General features: G+C 45.9%; 1 long non-coding RNA gene across 1 annotated transcript in view; it reads left to right on the top strand.

Moving 5' to 3' along the window:
• Positions 1-18,373, top strand: part of LOC145517570 (uncharacterized) — a 57,263-nt gene that overhangs the window by 23,800 nt on the left and 15,090 nt on the right. The gene's annotated exons all lie outside the window — the stretch shown is intronic.

The raw sequence follows: 18,373 nt of genomic DNA, 5'->3' as shown, positions 1-18,373 counted from the left end.
CCATCCGGGGCCAGTTCTTCTCGGATGCAGAGAGGCAAAGGCCAGAGTGGAGAGCAGAACACTGAGCCCTTTCTCTGTGCCAAGCCCTGGGAAGGGCACTTGGCACCCCTCAGCTCACTGAAGTGACGCAATAAGCTGAATGATAAGTTCCATCAACCTGTATTTCCCAAACTAAGATTTACGGAAAAGCAGCTGGAAAGGAGCACACGGTTAAAAAGTTCTAAAGCCAGGGTTCTAACCCAGGTCTGTTCTAAGTCCTGTCTTGTTTTTATTAGATCATCTCAAGCTATTGGACTAATGGTACAAAATATGCATATATCACGTAACCCTTGAAATATTGAAAGGAGGGCCAAACTGAGAAAGTGGAATACCTTCCAAAATAATAGAAGGAAGCATTCAATGGCAATATATATAAAGAGGGAAAAAAGAATACAGGACTGATGGAACCAATAGAAAATAGATTTAATCCTAAATATATTCACACCTGGGTCTTGCCAGGTGGCACAGTGGTAAAGAATCTACCTGCCAATGCAGAAGACACAGGAGATGTGCATTTGATCCCTGGGTTGGGAAGATCCCCTGGAGGAGGAAATGGCAACCTTCTCCAGTATTCTTGCCTGGAGAATCCCATGGACAGAGGAGCCTGGAGGGCAACAGTCCATAGGGTTGAAAAGAGTCAAACAGGACTGAATGACTGAGCACACACATAGGAACACACATTTACAGTTACATTAAATACAAATGGATGAAATGTTCCTGTTATAAAGGTTGTCAGAGTGGATAGAGGACAGAGCCTGACTCTCTGGGGTTTACAAGAGATGCATCCAAGGCACAAATAAGGATTCAGAAAGGTGGAGGGCAGAGCCTAAGTCTACATCAAAGACCTCTGAGGCTGCAGGAACTGCCCTCTCTCCCAGATCTCAGCCTCCCAGCTGGTCACTTTCTTGCCTCTGCCTCAGTCATCCTGTGAGCATGTGGTGTAGTAGAAGGCACTTAGGCACTGGCATTAGATGAACCAACCATGTGACCCTGGACTTTCTAGGGCTACCTGGGCCTCGGTGTTCTCCTCTGTAAAATGGAACAATAACTAATACCTTAGCAAGCTGCTGTAAGAGCTGGAGACAATAGGTTCATGGCAAGTGACACACTGGAGCTCTTACTATGTTTACTTTTTGTTCATATGGTGATCATTTTACTTGTGCCTATGTAATTGATAAGACCCTACGTGTTGCCCTGACAGTGTGATAGAATTATGAAAACCTCTCCTTTGTGTTTTTGGGTGGTTGGGAGAGCGTGGTGGGTGGGGAGTAGGGGTGAGCCCACTCTTTCTTCTATGCTGGGAAGTTCCCCGGAGCCAAGATGCCCTGTTCCTACCTGTTTGCAAGCCTGACCAACTTGTTGCTCTGTCTTTGATTAAGTCACACTCCTGCTCAGGCCCTAATCTTGGTGATGTCCTACCATCCATGTGTCAGGGTCCCTCTTGTCTCCAAGACCTTTGAAGTCTTGCTTTCTGCCCTCTCCTTCTGCCTGTGGACTCACCGCTGCGTTAAACAGCCACTCAGCCTTTCTGCTTCATGCCCCTCTGAGCCTGGCCCGGGCTACCCCCCTCCTCTGTCATTCAGGCTCACACTCCCTTGTCTACAATTCTGGAATCCAAAAGCTCTGAAAATCAGACTTTAAAAAAAAAATAGGTTTGATATAAACTGATTTGGCTACGAATCTGGTCTGCCCTGATGTGAGGCTGTTTAAAGTCTTTATTATGTCTCTTACCGCTCATACATCTTGCCGCAAAAGCTTTGCTGGGTTTAATTGAGGGTACTGTCCAGACCCTGCTGGGTGTTCTGTAGCATCAGCACCCGCATCATGTGACCTTTCTGAAATCCGGAAAGCTCCGAAAACCCACAGGCATCTGGCCCCAGGGCTTCGGGTGAGGAGCTGTGAGCCTGCAGTAATGACAACCCGCTCGCTGTACGCAGGCGCTTTACCTGTGTATCCATCTCTCATCCTGGTCAAAGCCCCGTAAGGCGGGTGGCCCTCCATCTCCCGCATGAGGGTACTGAGACCCAAGGTCATCTGCCTGGGAGAGTGGCTGCCCACGCTGTCTCCTTTGCGTCTAGTTCCTCGGTTTCCTCAGGAGCTAGTCGCCCGCCGCCTCTGCTCCCTGTTCCTGTCTTTCTGACGCTCCTAGGATTTCTGTACATACTGATGCCTAGATTCACTCATCCGACAGTATTCATCGAGGGCGTCTCATACTCTGATGTGCCCACGAAATCTTAAGATGCTGACTCCGAATAGGTCTGCATGTGATAGTCTACATTCCTAACCAGCTCCCAGTTGCTGTCGGATCCCACTTTGAAGAGTAAGCGGCTAAGGGAGAGGTGGGGACACAGAGTTGAATAATATGCAATCCCAGCAGGACTTCCCGGGTGGTCCAGTGCTTAAGGATCTGCCTTGCAAAGCAGGGGGCTCAAGTTCGACCCCTGGTCGGGGAACTAAGATTCCACATGCCACAGAGCACCTAAGCCCACAAACTGCGACTAGAGAGCCCGCGTGCCACAGTGAAAAATCCACATGACGCAACAAAGATCCTGCGTGCTGCAACTGAGACCTGACCCAGCCAAATAAATAAGTAAATAATAAATGAATTGATTTAAAAAAAGAGATTCAATGGCTGCTGTTATTGCTCCCATCGTGGGTGAGTTCTCTATGTACCTGGTCCGGAGGTGGGTGCTATAATTATCCTCATTTGACAGATGAAGAAATAAGCACAGAGAGATTAGGTAACTTGCCTAAGGTCACACAGCTCATAAGCTGCAGAGTCAGAATCTGAATCCAGTGAGCCTGTCTCCCGAGTTCATGCTGTTAGCTACTACACAATGTACAACTTGGAGCGCTGGACCCTGTCAGTGCAGTGTGATGAAACAATCATTGCAGGCAGGATTGGCAATATGAGAGGGGAGGGTTAGGCTCCTTCTTGGCACATGGTCAGTTTTCAGGGTAACTGAAACCTTCCCCTTTAAACATCGAAACCAATTTTCTTTACAAGATCTTTCTAAAATGGATTATACATCTTCCTGCTGTACGTAAGTTGACCTTTTCTTGATAACTCAAGACCACTATTAGAATTACTGATGTTTGCGACAGCTTTGTTTCTCACAGCTATTTCTGTGTGTGCTTCCAATAAACCGTGGGCTGAGAAACCAAGTGACCAACCTTGTTAGAATGATGTGTAAAGTAAGGGTCTGGAGATGCAGAGTGAGGCTAGAGCAGGTTTTTTTAAGATAAGTATGTTTCATCTTTTGTGCATAACATTTATGAGATTCAGTTTGGTTGCTCACTTACATATTTTTGCTTATTATCTGGGTCATGGTTGTTTTTCTGAGAGTTGAAGGGGCTGATTAAACGTCCTCTATACCTGATTTTCAACCTGGAATGTGATCAGACTTCCAGGGGAATTTTTAGAGCTGCCCAGAGTCCTGTTTTGTACTCTGAGGCGGGATGTGGGCCTCTGCATTTTGAAAAACTGCATTTGGAACCATCAGCACTTATTGAGCACCTACTGTATCCTCGCAAGTACTGAGCACTCTGGACAAGAAAACCTGCAAACCCAGTCCTCATGCATTACAATGAGTTGAATAGACAAGTTGAAATACACGAAATCAACTCAGGCTAGTTCACCTTCAGAGAGAGGACTCGTGACAGCAGTATTGCAGCATAGTGAGGCCATCCGTGGGGAGGGAACAAGAGGCCACTTGGTGTGGTAAGAACAGCTTGGATATGGAGTCAGCAAAGCTCACTCTGAGCTCCCTAACCTGCCAGCAGACTCAGATCCTCTCTGAATAACAGTTTCCTCATCTTTAAAATGGGAATAAGCTACTCTCCCTCCCACAGTTGTTGTGACAAGAGAAAGCCTAGGGAAGAATCCTGTAAGCTGTAGGATACCACCCATATATGTGGGATAAGACTCCTGCAGCCTGCAGGGGACACAGACCGACTCTGGTTACTTCCAGCCTTGATTGTCAGACTGCGTGGTAGCCCAGGAGAGGTCTTACCAGACAAAGAGCCGCCCTCGGGGACAACTGCGTCCTCATTCTGGAGTCCTTGTATGCCTGCGTGCCAAACCGGATTGTGAACTCTCTCTGCCTCGTGTCCTCTGCTGCCGCCTCGTTTCTGTCTCCTGGTCCCTGCCCACTCCCTTCTCCCCACAGAAACCTCACCTTCTGACCACTTAATGCTGGTCTGGTTTCCAAGCATCCTGGTGAGCAAGCTGGCTTGGTGAGCCACTGTCCAATAGAGACAGTCCCCACTGGGCAGAGTTTTAATGCTCGGAGGGCCCTCTGCACATCCAGCCTGTGAAGGGCTGCCTTTGTGTCAGGCCGAACCTTGGCCTGGGCCGCTGTGGCTGGGGTGTGGGCTCCTATACCCCAGCGGTGCCAGGTAGCGTCTGTGGGGGCTGTGGACGCGGCTTGCCCTCAGAGAGGGTAGCGCGGACTGTCCATCGCAGAATGTGAGCTATTTTTATGGTGAGAGCACAGCACTAAGGCTGTTAATCCAGCCAGCAAACAGCACCCTCCTGCCCACTTCTCATGGGCCCCTAGGAGAGGGCCAGCCTCAGGACACACCGTGCAGCCTGCGAAAGGCTGTGGGGTCCTCGGTCTCCACCTTCTACAGGTTTTCAGTGGATGACACTTTCTTTTCAATGGCCTCTTGCCCTCAGACACGGGCATGTCTGTGTGCTCCCTAATCCCATGATTAAAAACTGCCTGCAGCATTTCTACACAAGAATGGTCACTGCGGTGATGGATAGCGTAGTGAAAAAATTAGCCCCAGTTTATTGTCTAGCAGTGGGGGAACTAGTTCCCTATTTGGGTATATTTATATGACAGTGTGCCTGTATAGGTTAAATTATGGTATCAAAGAAAATTTAATGACGTGGTGTAATATTAAAAGAAAGTGCCCATCTGGCGTTATTTGTATGTGTGTGTGGGAATGTGTTTGTGTACGTTTATCTACATGTGTATAAATCACATAGAAAAAAGACCCTGGCAGTCCAGTGGTTAGGACTCCATGCTTCCACTGCAAGGGGAGCGGGTTCGATCCCTGGTTGGGGAACTAAACCCCACAAGCCATGCAGTGCGGCCAAAAATAAAATTTTAAAAGAGCAGAAGATTTTTATATAAAAATGTTAGCTTTGTTATCTCTGCATGATATTCTAGAGCAAATTTTGTTTTGTTTTCTCATTTATATTTTTCTCTTTTTGCACATTTTCCACAACAAATGTGTTACTTTTATTATTGGGCTGGGGGGGAGGTGGGTAGAAATGTTAATATCTTTAAAACTAAAAACAAAAGCAAAACTCTGTCCTCAGGAAAGAAATTTAAAACTCATTTTGTAATCCATACTCTTAAAGGATTTGCAGTTCTCATGAGGGAGCTGTATTTTCAGGGAAAATGAAGCTTTCTGTTAAAGGTATAACGTCCTAATGGTGGAATTTCGAGCATCAATTACTTAATAGAGAAGTGTTTGGAGGCAGCAAGACTCCTGGTTGCCTTGAATCCGCGCCCAGAGGCCTTCTTTCCTGGTTTTCCTCACAGGGAGAGGTGGTAGAGGTGGCCAGAGGTGAGCAAGGGGCACAAGTGGCCAGGGTGGACAAAGCCAGGACACTTCCCAGAAAGAGATCCTTATCGCCAACATATTTCAAAGGAATTAGAATCAAATGTTTATGCTGTCGGTCAAAACAGTGACTAAGTTTTTGTTTCACTTTTTGGGAAAATCACTACCCGCTTCTCTCCAAAAGAAAGAGAAGAAGAGAAGGAGCCTTAACAAACATTATCAGTCTGCCATCAGTGATGACCCCTGGGTGTGTGGGGGAGCAGGGAGATGGGGGCATTTACTTTTTACCTTTTGTCCTTTATATAGTTAAAGAGAGAGAGAGCATTATGGGTGCTTTTTATTTTGTGCTTATGTGGGTTTTTTTTTTTTGGTAGCCTTCAATTCTTTTTTATTGTGAATACAAGATACTTTAGTAATCAGAGGGAAAAATGTCATAATGAAAGGACCGAACAGATGTGGTTGGCCACTGGGTGGGCATCTTGGCCACTGGGTGGGCATCCTGCTGCTCCCACTTGCAGGCCGCGACCACCCTCACTCTAGGGCCAGCATCCTCAGGCTTGCAGCTGCCCACCCTTGGCAGGGGTGGGGTGGGGTTAGGGGGTGGGAGATAGGTCAGAGAGCAAGCAGCCTTGTTTTCCTCCCCTCTGCCCACGCTGGCCCCTCTGAACAAGGCTCTGACCCCTGGGCAGCAGACCAGGTCGTCTCATATCAACGTCACAGCCTTAGCTACGGCCCCAAGTCTGACCCCGTCTGTGCCTCCATGCTCTGTGCCATCCGCCAGGCCTCCCTGCTTAGCTGGACTCCAGCCCAGCCCCTTCTGACCAGCCCTTTTCCGGGCCTGGAGATGCCCCAGCATTTCACTGACTGGCACATGGTCACAATACTTGGCTGGGTGTTCGATGCTAAAACTGCAGTCTCAAGAAAGGCATCTCCGGCCTTCACGAGGACTGCCTGCAATTTATTTGGCCTCGGAGATCAAGGCTTACCCTCTCGGTCAGCAGGTGAGCATAGCACAAGACTGACAGAGAAGGCTGAGCGAGACGGGGAGCCTGGCTGTAATTCATGAGGCCACCTGCAAAAGCATTGCAGGATGTGGGGGCCTGAGACACATGTCCAGTCGTGCCTCCAGTGATTGTAATCCCAGCTGGGGGACTTTGGACACATCTCTCTGAGTTGCACTTCCCTCTGTGAAATGCAAATGATAATGATCTCTTTTATCCAGGGATTCCATCAGGAGCAAATACCTTAATGTATGTGAAAACACTTTGTGAGCCGAAAGTGCTTAAATGGTATTTTTTTTTTAAACAGCTTTATTTTTATATTTTTACTATTTCTTTGTTTATTTTTGGCTGTACTGGATCTTCACTGCTGTGCCAGGCTTTCTCTAGCTGCGGTGAGTAGGGGCTACTCTCTTGTTGCGAAGCATGGGCTCTAGGGCCCATGGTCTCAGGAGTCGTGGTGCATGGGCTTAGTGACCCCGAGAAGCATGTGGAATCTTCCCAGACCAGGGGTTGAACATGTGTAGCCTGCATTGGCAGGCAGATTCTTAACCACTGGACCACCAGGGAAGTCCTTAAATGGTACTTTCTATGAAGATGTTACCTCACCTCCTTCTCTGCTGTGAGCACTTCTGTGAGGCTGCTTGATGCTGCAGTGGGACCTCTAACCACCTTGCTGACCGTCTCACGTTAAAGGTCTTGCACTAACGGCCCCGTGTCAGCAGTCACGCACCTGCCCCGCCCCTATGACAATTCCCCCTTTTCCTTTGATATTCCTCAATCTTGAGGAGAACACATGAGTATAATGTTTTGGATAGAGAGGTTAATCATAAACGTAGAAGAGGAACTTGGTTTTAGGAAGACTCAGTTTCAACCTCCAATCTTTTTTCATCCTTCCATAAGTCTTTCAAGAAATGGGGTGATGACCACTCTGGGTACTTCCTACCGAAATGGGGTACTGTCTTACCTTGATTTGGGGAATGGATACCTAGTTGGAAATATTCCTGAGTTCCAAGTCCTGATCCGAGCCTTGTATAATACTTTTATCTAAGGAGGTTTTAAACCTCTTGCTGTTGTCCTGTCACTAAGTTGTATTCGACTCTTTGCAACCCCATGGACTGCAGCATGCCAAGCTTCCCTGTCCTTCACTATTTCCCAGAGCTTGCTCAAACTCATGTCCATTGAGTCGGTGATGCTATCTAACCATTTCATCGTCCGTTGCCGCCTTCTCCTCCTGCCTTCCATCTTTCACAGCATCAGGGTATTTTCCAATGAGTTGACTCTTTACATCAGGTGGCCAAAGTATTGGAGCTTCAGCTTCAACATCAGTCCTTCCAATGAATATTCAGGCTTGATTTCCTCTAAGATGGACTGGTTTGATGTCCTTGGAGTCCAAGGGGCTCTCAAGAGTCTTCTACAGCACTCCAATTTGAAAGCATCAATTCTTCAGCGCTCAACCTTCTCTATGGTCCAACTTGGCACATCCCTACATGACTACTGGAAAAACCATAGGTTTGACTACACAGACCTTTGTTGGCAAGGTAATGTCTCTGCTTTTTAATATAGTGTCTAGGTTTGTTATAGCTTTTCTTTCAAGGAACAAGTGTCTTTTAATTTCATGGCTACAATAACCATCTGCAGTGATTTTGGAGTGATTTTAGCCTCCCATGTGGTATTAAGGTGTACATAAAAGAAGCTATTGGCCACTACACATGTCTCCTTTTTCTGCTAATGTTGCCAGAGGAGACCTTGAGGTCATCAGGTTGTGCCTCCCATCTGCCAGCAGATACTGCTTTGAGAATGGTTGGTAGCATCCCAAGCATGACATAGCTCGGGAAATTTAAGTTCTCAGCTATATGGGCATGAGTCTAAAATCACATCCACTATGGCTCCCCAGTTTTACCTTGGATGTCTGGACCACAGCTCTTCCATTTTTGACTTTCAAATGTACTCCCCTCCTCAAAGGCCAAGGCAGATGTACAATGCATGTCCGAAAGGCCATAAACAGGCTGCTCTGGTCAGTAAAGTTCAAGTTAGATCATGTATCAGCCAGAAAGACTTTCCATACCTCAAAATACATGCAGATTTTTCCATCATTTCCCTATATCTCTTCTTTTTTTTTTTTTTTTTGGCCATACCACATGGCTTGTGGGACCTTAGTTCTCCCACTAGGGATTAAATCTGGACCCTGGCAATGAAAGGGTCAAATACTAACCACTGGACTACCAGGGAATTCCCTGTCATCTCCATTTTTAATTGCAAATTCTTCAACAGACCAAAACATGTCCCTTGGTGTTAGGGTGACTTAGCTGCTTGCCCAGCTAAGGGTCTATATCATGTCCCTTGGTGCTAGGCCTCCTTTATATTGATATTTGCCTAGATATTCACATTGGGGGAAAACTGATCAGACATTGTGAACAGGCTCAGTGCTCTGCTAATGGGGAAACATTTTGTATGTCATACATTTTGTCACTTATTCCCAACTGTAACACAAGCATGTGCTTTTAGCAACAGAGTTAAAGCAGGACGTGTTCTCCACATATATGCCAAATAAAGACTAATTTGCTTGTAAAGTAAACCTGGTCAATTGATCGCTAGACCCCTCCAAAGTGGTTTCAGTGAAACACCTCAGGAGTCTCAGACAATTCCCCAAAGGCCTCTTAAGGCCAGGAAATCCATGCCAAAGGCCTGTCATCAGATTCTGTCTTAGTGGAATTCTTGCTCCCCCAAAATCAAGATTCCTGCACATGCTAGGAGACAATCTCTCCAATTCACCTGATAGAACTACTCAGAACCCAGGAGTCTCCAGTTTCTGGAAGGACCAGCCAGAGAGAAAAGAAAAATATTTTCATTTTACTCACAGAGGTATAATTTACCAAATTGCTGTAAGTCATGAGTAACTTGAGGGGGAGGGCTTCCCTATATCTGGAGACCATAGATCAAAATCAGTGACATCCCAGACAAAACCCGTAAACCTTATAACCATATTCAACAGTTTACTCAGGAACCAGTCCTTTTGTCTACCTTTTATGAAGCCACTAGATTTTCCATTAGGAATTTAAATTTCTTACCCAGTTCAATGGTATAATCTGAAATTTATTAGAGACCTGTACTTGACAAAAAGTCCTTCCTATGAAACTTCTTAAAGATGAAGTATTCTTGCAAAGCATCAGACCGACTGTCTATTAAAGACTTAAAAGCGCTTCCCAGCTGGTAAAGAAACCACCTGCCAATGCAGGAGACTAACAGATGTGGGTTCCATCCCCGGGTTGGGAAGATTCCCTGGAGAAGGGAATGGCAACCCTCTGCCATAATTCTTACCTGGAGAATCCCATGGACAGAGGAGCCTGGCAGGCTACAGTCCATAGGTTCGCACAGAGTCGAATACAACTAAAGCAACTTAGCGTGCACACACGCACAAAGACTTAAAAAGGCAAATTAAAGATCACAATGTGTTGACAAAGAAGCTTAATCAAGTACCTGTGATTTAACCAGAATTATGGCTGATAGATTATACCATGACATATCCGTATTTCAGAAACTTTATGTAATTTCTAGACTATCTATAGTAGTAGAATTTATCCATAGCATATAATCTGAGATTTATCAATCATTTGACAATGCTTCCCATGTAATTCACCATATCAAATAATACAAGTTAAATATTCCTCTCTGAGATGCCTCAAGGGTCCTCTAAAGCATCCCAAAGTCAGCTGGAACTAAAAGAAATATAATTAAAATTTGATATTTGGAACACTTGTCAAAAAGTTTCAAAACACTTGGTCAAATAAGATCATAGGTCACTGTAAAACAATATTTATTTCTTATCCAAAGTGAGAAGAGACCTCAAAAGCAAATACAGATTACTTAAAGGTAAGAAAGTTCATGTAATCTGTTATCAAATGTAGCATTCTAAGTAAACTTGTTCTCTTAGCAGAGAGGAACCAAATCTAGCCTCGTGCTGCCTAGTTTTAATAACAAATCCATTTACCTAAATTTAATCTAATCTCAGCCTGACCATACATAAAACTCCTTTTTTAACTCAAAACATATAAATAACTGTTTGTCATATTCGCATTTTCTGCTTGGGAACTTATGCTTTAGTTTTTCTCTCCTCAAAATGCAAAGGTAGGTAAACTTAGATTTGCCTAGCAACCAATGTTCCAATATTTTATCCTATTTGATTTTTTTTTTTTGGCTGTGCCATGCAACATGAAGGATCTTAGTTTTTTGAGCAGAGATCAAACTTGTGTTCCCTGCCCTGGAAGAGCAGAGTCCTAAACACTGGACTGTCAGGGAATTCCCTTATTCTATTTGAAATGACCCAGAAAGTCACTGAATTCCTGCCATTTAACTTGGTTCAGTTTCAAGTTACCAAAATCTAGAGAGGCTATTTTAATCTATTTTAGGTAGATTTAAAGTTTTATCATATCAAGTTATTTTTCCTTGCTGACTAATTTGCAACACATATGAAGTCTGAGTTGATCTCTAACATACAAGACTGCTGGGAGAAATATCAATACCCTCAGATGTGCAGATGACGCCACCCTTATGACAGAAAGCAAAGAGGAACTAAAGAGCCTCTTGATTAAGGTGAAAGAGGAGAGTGAAAAAACTGGCTTAAAACTCATCATTCAAAAAACTAAGATCATGGCATCCGGTTCCATCACTTCATGGCAAATAGATGAGGAGACAATGGAAACAGTGACAGACTTTATTTTCTTGGGCTCTAAAATCATTGCAGATGGTGACTGCAGCTATGAAATTAAAAGACTCTTGCTCCTTGGAAGAAAAGCTATGACCACCCTAGATATCATATTAAAAAGCAGAGACATTACTTTGCTGACAAAAGTCCATCTAGTCGAAGCTATGGTTTTTCCAGTAGTTGTGTATGGATGTAACAGTTGAACTATAAAGAAAGCTGAGCGCCAAAGATTTGATGCTTTTGAACTGTGGTGTTGGAGCAGACTCTTGAAAGTCCTTTGGACTGCAAGGAGATCCAACCAGTTAATCCTAATGGAAATCAGTCCTGAATATTCATTGGAAGGACTGATGTTGAAGCTGAAACTCCAATACTTTGGCCACCTGATGGGAAGAGCTGACTCATTTGAAAAGACCCTGATGCTGGGAAAGATTGAGGGCAGGAGGAGAAGGCAGTGACAGAGGATGAGATGGTTGGATGGCATCACCTACTTGATGGACATGAGTCTGAGTATGCTCCGGGAGTTGGTGATAGACAGGGAGACCTGGCGTGTTGCAGTCCATGGGGTCGCAAAGAGACACGACTGAGAGACTGAACTGAACTGAACTGACACCTAGGTACAGCAGAAATATTCCACTTAACAAACCAACAAGCTTAAGCTAACTCCAAAAGCAGATACCAATTCAGTACTGAATATTTCCAGAATCATGAGGGCCTGAAATTGATTTTGGCCCATTTTGTAAATATTAGGAAGCCTTTAATTTGTAAGCGCATACTTTTAAGTCAATCAAATAGAGCTCGTTTACAAGTTAACACAGCAATATTGCAACTGAAAGTGGTCCAGTTTGAAGAAAGGACTTCAAGGGGCTGCACTCAGGAAACAAATTTGAGTTTCCCAGAGCCAGCACACTTGCAGATAAGACAAATGCGGACATACACACAAAGAACAGAGTCTAATTCCTGAAGGACAAAAAAGAAAAAGGTGAAGTCTAACAATTTTGTCAACTTTTTCAAACAAGTATCCCTCTTTTTAAACAACAAACAACATGCAAATGAAAAGATGGGGAATCATGACTGCATGTGTCATGGCCATTCATCTGGCAAATGCAAAACCAAAAATGACAGTTGAAATAAGTTAAATTTACTTAGCTAACTTCAAGATTTCTCCTAGAAATATTTCTGTTTTCTCAGGGTCAGAATTCTGAAAAAAGTATTCCATCAAGCCAGCTTTCTCTAACTGCATATGCAAAAAGAACCAGTTTTAGAATTTCGAAGGAGTTTCACCTTAACTAATTTTCCTCCAGAGTCTAAAGAATATAGTAACCAGGCAGCATTTACACAAATCTTCCTGGGGACTCCCTGGTGGTCCAGTGGTTGGGACATCACCTTCCAGTACAGGGGGTGTGGGTTCAATCCCTGGTTGGGGGGCTGAGATCTCACACACCTCAGTGCTGAAAAACCAAAACATAAAACAGAAGCAATATTGTAACAAATTCAATAAAGACCTTAAAAAAAAAATCCACATTAAAAAAAAACAACCACCTTCTTTCTCTCTCCATTGGAAAAAAAACACCTTTCTCTAGGATCATACTAAAGATCTAGTTTTGCAAAATACACACTAGAAAAACTATAAGATGGAAAGAGGTCTGATTATCACGGCAGGTGTCATCAAATATCAACCAAACAAATGCACGAAAAGTGTCTCTAAGGATCACAGTTCTCTAGCACCAAAAAAGGGAGCTTTGCAAAGGGAACCATTGCAAAGGGAAAATCCCAACCAGCACTCCACCACAGGTGAAATCTGACACAAATAGGGAAGCATACCTGATGTCATTACACATGAGCTCAAGCTCCATTTTTCACCAAAGATGTCTCAGCTAGCCAATGCAAGTACTGATCCACACACATACAATATACAGATAACTAGCTTAGTCCCACAGACAGAAGCACAAACCTGTGGGCTCACAAGCTTACCCCAGGGACTTCCCTGATGGTCCCATGGTTAAGAATCCACTTTGCAATGCAGGGGATGTGGATTTGATCCCTGGTTAGGGAACCAGGATCCCACATGGTGTGGGGCAACTAGGCCTGCAACTACTGAGCCCAAGAGCCACAACCATAGAGCCCGTGGAAAGACCCTTTATGATCCAAGGAAGATCCTGCATGCTGCAACTAAGACCCAACACAGTCAAATAAATAAACATTAAATAAAATTTTTTTTTATAAAAAGCTTAACCCCAAATGATTCACTCAAAAACACAGATAACAGATACTACAGGCCGCACTGACAGACAATCAGAGGAAGTGTAGTCTACAATTCCACTTTCACTCCCAGACAGAGACCTCCACACCGAGTGGCCCAGCTTTCAGAAGAGAACGGGCCCAAAGTGGTCTACTGCCCACATGGGAAGCAACCCAATCGGAGTGGAGAGAATTCCCAGCCCAAGCAAGCTAGAGTGACTCACCCCAAGTGACACTGGATGTGACCACAGCTCTGGACGTTTCTCTGCTCCACACAGCCTCGTGCTGTGGGTGAGAAAAAAGATTCACTGCTGCTTCAAGGCCTAGGCCGGGCCACTGGGCGGCCGTGGTGAGGGCCCCGGAGCTCAGCAGGACACAGCCTGCAGCCTGTCCCCAGGCCCCCCGGCTCACCAGCCAGCCCAAGGACGGCGGGCCTGGAGAGAAGGTCACCGTCCACCTTTTACTGCACTCTATGCCCAGAGGACCACCTTGAGGCTGACCACCAACCGAGCAGGACCCCTTACCACCATGCTAATGGTCACGAACTAATGGTCACTTGTGCTAACGGTCGCCACACGTACTAATGGTCATCCGCTAAGTTTCGCACTAAGGGTCTCTAACAGCTCCGCGTGTTCCTTATCCGTTTTTCTAGCCCTTGGACAAGTTTAACAAAATCCACTCGTTCTCAAGTGATTTTTTTCCCCCACTAACAACGTGTGCTTAGCACTCGGCTTAATCTACCTGGCAAGTCAAGAAATAGAAGGTGTGTCGGACTCCTCACAGAGGACCTTGTTCTCAGTTTGGGGAAATGGAACGCTGAATGTTAGAAGTTTGCTTTCTGTCAATGACTGGGAGCTCGAATAAGGAGAACAGCCAGCCCGCAGGGCGATGAGGGCAAAAGGCTGCTGCTGCTGCTGCTACTGCTAAATCGCTTTAGTCGTGTCGGACTCTGTGAGACCCCATAGACGGCAGCCCACCAGACTCCCCCATCCCTGGGATTCTCTAGGCAACAACGCTGGAGTGGGCTGCCATTTGCTTCTCCAATGCATGAAAGTGAAAAGTGAAAATGAGGTCGCTCAGTTGTGTCCAACTCTTCGTGACCCCATGGACTGCAGCCTACCAGGCTCCTCCATCCATGGGATTTTCCAGGCAAGAGTACTGGAGTGGGTTGCCATTTCCTTCTCCGGGGCAAAAGGCAAAACCCCCAATTTGGAAGAAGAGGAGTCTGACTGTAGACTGGGGCTCCTGTCCTCCCTGAGTTCCCTGAGACTGTGAGTGAGTCAGTTTCTTTCACTGGGCATCAATTTCCCAGGCTGTAAACAAGGAACAGTGATGTCTACCACAGTTAAGTTGTGGTGAGAGTGAAAGAAAATGATATGCATAAAGCGCTTATCTTGGTCAGTGTTACAAATCCCTCCAAAATGAGAAAATCAACAAGGTCCCCCCTCCTTTTATTTGTTTATTTATTTGGCTGCGCCTTGAAGTTTATGGAATCTCAGTTCCCCGACCAGGGACTGAACCGTGAAAGCATGGAGTCCTAACCAGGACGGCTGAGGAATTCCATCCCTTCCATTTAAAATTTAATTATTGTAAAAAGGCACATATCATCTTAACCATTTTTAATCATACAGTTCAGTAGTGATAAGTATATTTACATTGCTGTGTGTGCAAGTTCTAGAACTTTTTAACCTTGCAAAACTGAAACTCCATACCTATTAAACAACAATTCCCCATTTCCCCTTTGCCTTGTGCCTGCTAATCACCATTCTACTTTCTGTTTCTATGAACTTGACCACTTTAAATACCTCCCATAAGTGGAATAATGGACTTTTTGTCCTTTTGTGTCTGGCTAATTTTATTTCTCATAATGTCTTTGAGTGTCATCCATGTTGTGGCATGTGACAGGAGTTCCTACCTTTTGAAAGCTGAGTAGTATTCCATGGTACGTATGTACCACGTTTTGTTTATCCATTTATCCTCAAGGGACATTGGCTTGCTTCCACCGCTTGGTGGAATTGTGGACAACACTACAGTGAACAAGGGTGTGCAAATATCTCTTTGAGACTCTGCATTCAATTCTTTTGGATGTGTATACACCAAAGTGGGATTGCTGGATCATAAGGTAATTTTATTTTTTGAGGAAGTTATGTACTACTTTCCATAGCAGATGTATCATTTCAAAATCTCAGCAATGGTATACAATGCTTCCAATTTCTCCTCATCCATGCCAACACCTGTTGTCTTATATATATATATATATTTTTTTTTTTTTCTTAAGTAGCCATCCTAATGGGTGTGAAGTAAACAGGGTCTCTCTTTGCAAAATTATTATCATTTCTTCTCATCAGTCCAGCAATTCTGCAAATGAGTATGATTGTAGGATTGACCCAGCACTTGGTCAAAGGAGTGTGGTTTCTCTTGGAGAAGCAAGCCAAGTGGGGCAGGAATGCCAGTACTTTCAGCCTGCTGAGAACTGTGCACCACAGCCTGTGCCTGGGGCAGGAGGTGGGGTGTGTGCCCACACACACTGCAAAGGCTGGCTAAGTTTACTACTATGCTTGTTTTGGCTCCAAAGATGCCGTCAAGGAAACAAGTGACCCTCCCGGGGGCCAGATCCCTTTGTACGGCCCTTGTCATCCTTCTCAGTGACCTCTCACCACTGTTATCTTGCTCCTGACATGTCTCCCGAGATTCCCTTTAGTGGAGACACTCTTGTTGAGAAGTTCAAAGCCAGGGCTTTCTGGCTCTATCTGATGAGCTGCGGGGGCAGGGCCTTGAGTTACGTACAGAGACAAGTAGAGAGGTAGGTTGCATGAGGAGCTGCACAGATGAAAGAGGTGCCCGCACTTGGGAAGCTACATCAGAAGCCCTAGGTGATGCCCAGGAGAGGGAGATGACCAAGAGGAAATTCCAGCCATGAGTCCCTGCAGAGAGAGAACCTCAGTCTATGAGGGGCGCAGCTAAGCAAGGATGCTGGTGCTTCCCCAAGAGACAGTGAGTGCACTGGCTAGACCATGGCTTGTGAAGTCAGAGGAGCCTGTGGTTCAAACTCAACTTGGCTCCACCACATACTGTGTGGTCTTGAGTGAGTTATTATGAGATCAGTATTATTTGTCACAGTAGCTACTGTTTATGAAGCCCCCCACCCCACCACCACCCTTTGTGCCAGGGGCTTTGTCAAGCACCTTCTAAGCACGCAGTGTGATAAAGAGCTCAAAGGTAAAGGCTCTTGGGAACTGATAGAGCTTGGTTAAAAGCCCAGACCTGCTACTTGCTAACTGCGGGAACCCAGGTAAGACTGTTAACCTCCCAAGACCTTGCCCTGCTCATCTTTAAAATGGGAGTGATAAATGGGAATGACAACACCTGTCTCCCCAGATATCACAAAGTGCCTTTATACAACAACATATCTTTGTCAGTTCCATCCTCCCGGTGCAAATGGGAGGGGTGGGATGGGGTGTCCTGAGGCTTTGAAACCGTCCTGGTGTTTACTCCAGCCCAGAGAAGAGACTCAGTGGAACTCATGATTGGAAAGACCTGCAGGAGATTGCATGTTCTGGAATGAAGATGCCATCAGACTGTGACACTGGAAGAATGTTGACCTGATGTCCGGGGGCCAGGAGCAAGGACAGTTGTCCTGTTTAAAGGGGTGGGTCTCCCAACGGACCCACCGCTGAGTGCTCAGTCCCTCATTCCCCCGGTAGAGTGTCCTGGCCACCTTTGTCCTCGCCTGCCTGCCAGCAGAGAGCTGGCCCCAGCTGCGGGCTACACAGCCACCTCCACCCAGCACCCCCTTGCCATCCAACACGTGCACGCCGCCTGCCTGTGGCCAGATTCCTGAGTGTTCATGCCCACTGCTTCCCAGCCCCAGGCGCAAACCAGTCCCTGTCACCAGAGACTTTTGAGTGAGCCTCACACAGGGAAAGGACACTGAGACGGTCTCTTGTCGTTACAGACAGAGCAGGAGAGAATAAGAGCTGGGGTGGGTGGGGGGCCTGAGCAGCTGGGCTGCAGAGCGCCGCCGGGGCCAACTCTTCTCCCCGCTTCCCCCCCCATTCCAGGGGGAGGCTCCGTGAACCAGCCGCCCAGTGTCTCCTCCTCCGGGCCTGTCACCGTTTCCACACACAGCAGGGTCTGTGGGGGCGGAGGCTTTTTCCAGACATGTATTTAAGTGAGGAGAGAAAACAAGGCGAGTCGCCCAGGATTTGCCAAGTCAGTAGGCAGGCACGCAACTCGAGAGGCCAAAAATAAGACGGCGGCGAGGGTCACCCTGCTCTTCTGAGCCGGGCACGGGCGACGGCCCATGCTGAGCATTCCACAATCACACTTCTGTCTGAGGGTGCCCCTTGATCCCGGGGCATCGGCCTCCTGGTTGGAAGGTGGCAGAGCCCTGATTGTGGGCAGTGAGTAACGGTGACTCAGGGAAATTCGAAAGGACACAGGGAACACCCCCAAAGTCATCTGGGGACAGGCCCTGGTTCCCCCTGCCGGTCAGGGAGCCAGGAGTTCTGGTCTCCCATTGTAAAGCAGGAATTTCTGAAGTTTTCTCTGGAACTTTGGCAGAATTCTGTGAGATCTTTCAGAGGAAGCATTACGCTTTGGGTGTTTTTCTGGAGGGGAAATTACTAAGATTTCTTTCACCTTTATAGCTATTTGTGAATTAGCTCCTTTTCTCTTTTAGCTTCAGATTATATTTGTCTCTTTATTCTGATGCGGCATCTGTTACCTTGTATGACGAACAGTACTCCAGAAAGCAAGTAATGACAATAATAATAGCTAACATTTATTCAGCCCTTATGGCATGCTAGGTACCGGTCTC

This window comes from Giraffa tippelskirchi, chromosome 8 (genome assembly GCF_054371585.1).
Source record: "Giraffa tippelskirchi isolate mGirTip1 chromosome 8, T2T-mGirTip1v1.2.pri, whole genome shotgun sequence".
Classification (NCBI taxonomy): Eukaryota; Metazoa; Chordata; class Mammalia; order Artiodactyla; family Giraffidae; genus Giraffa; species Giraffa tippelskirchi.
The sequence above is the reverse complement of the archived record's forward strand: the minus strand, read 5'-3'. Positions and strand labels throughout refer to the sequence as shown.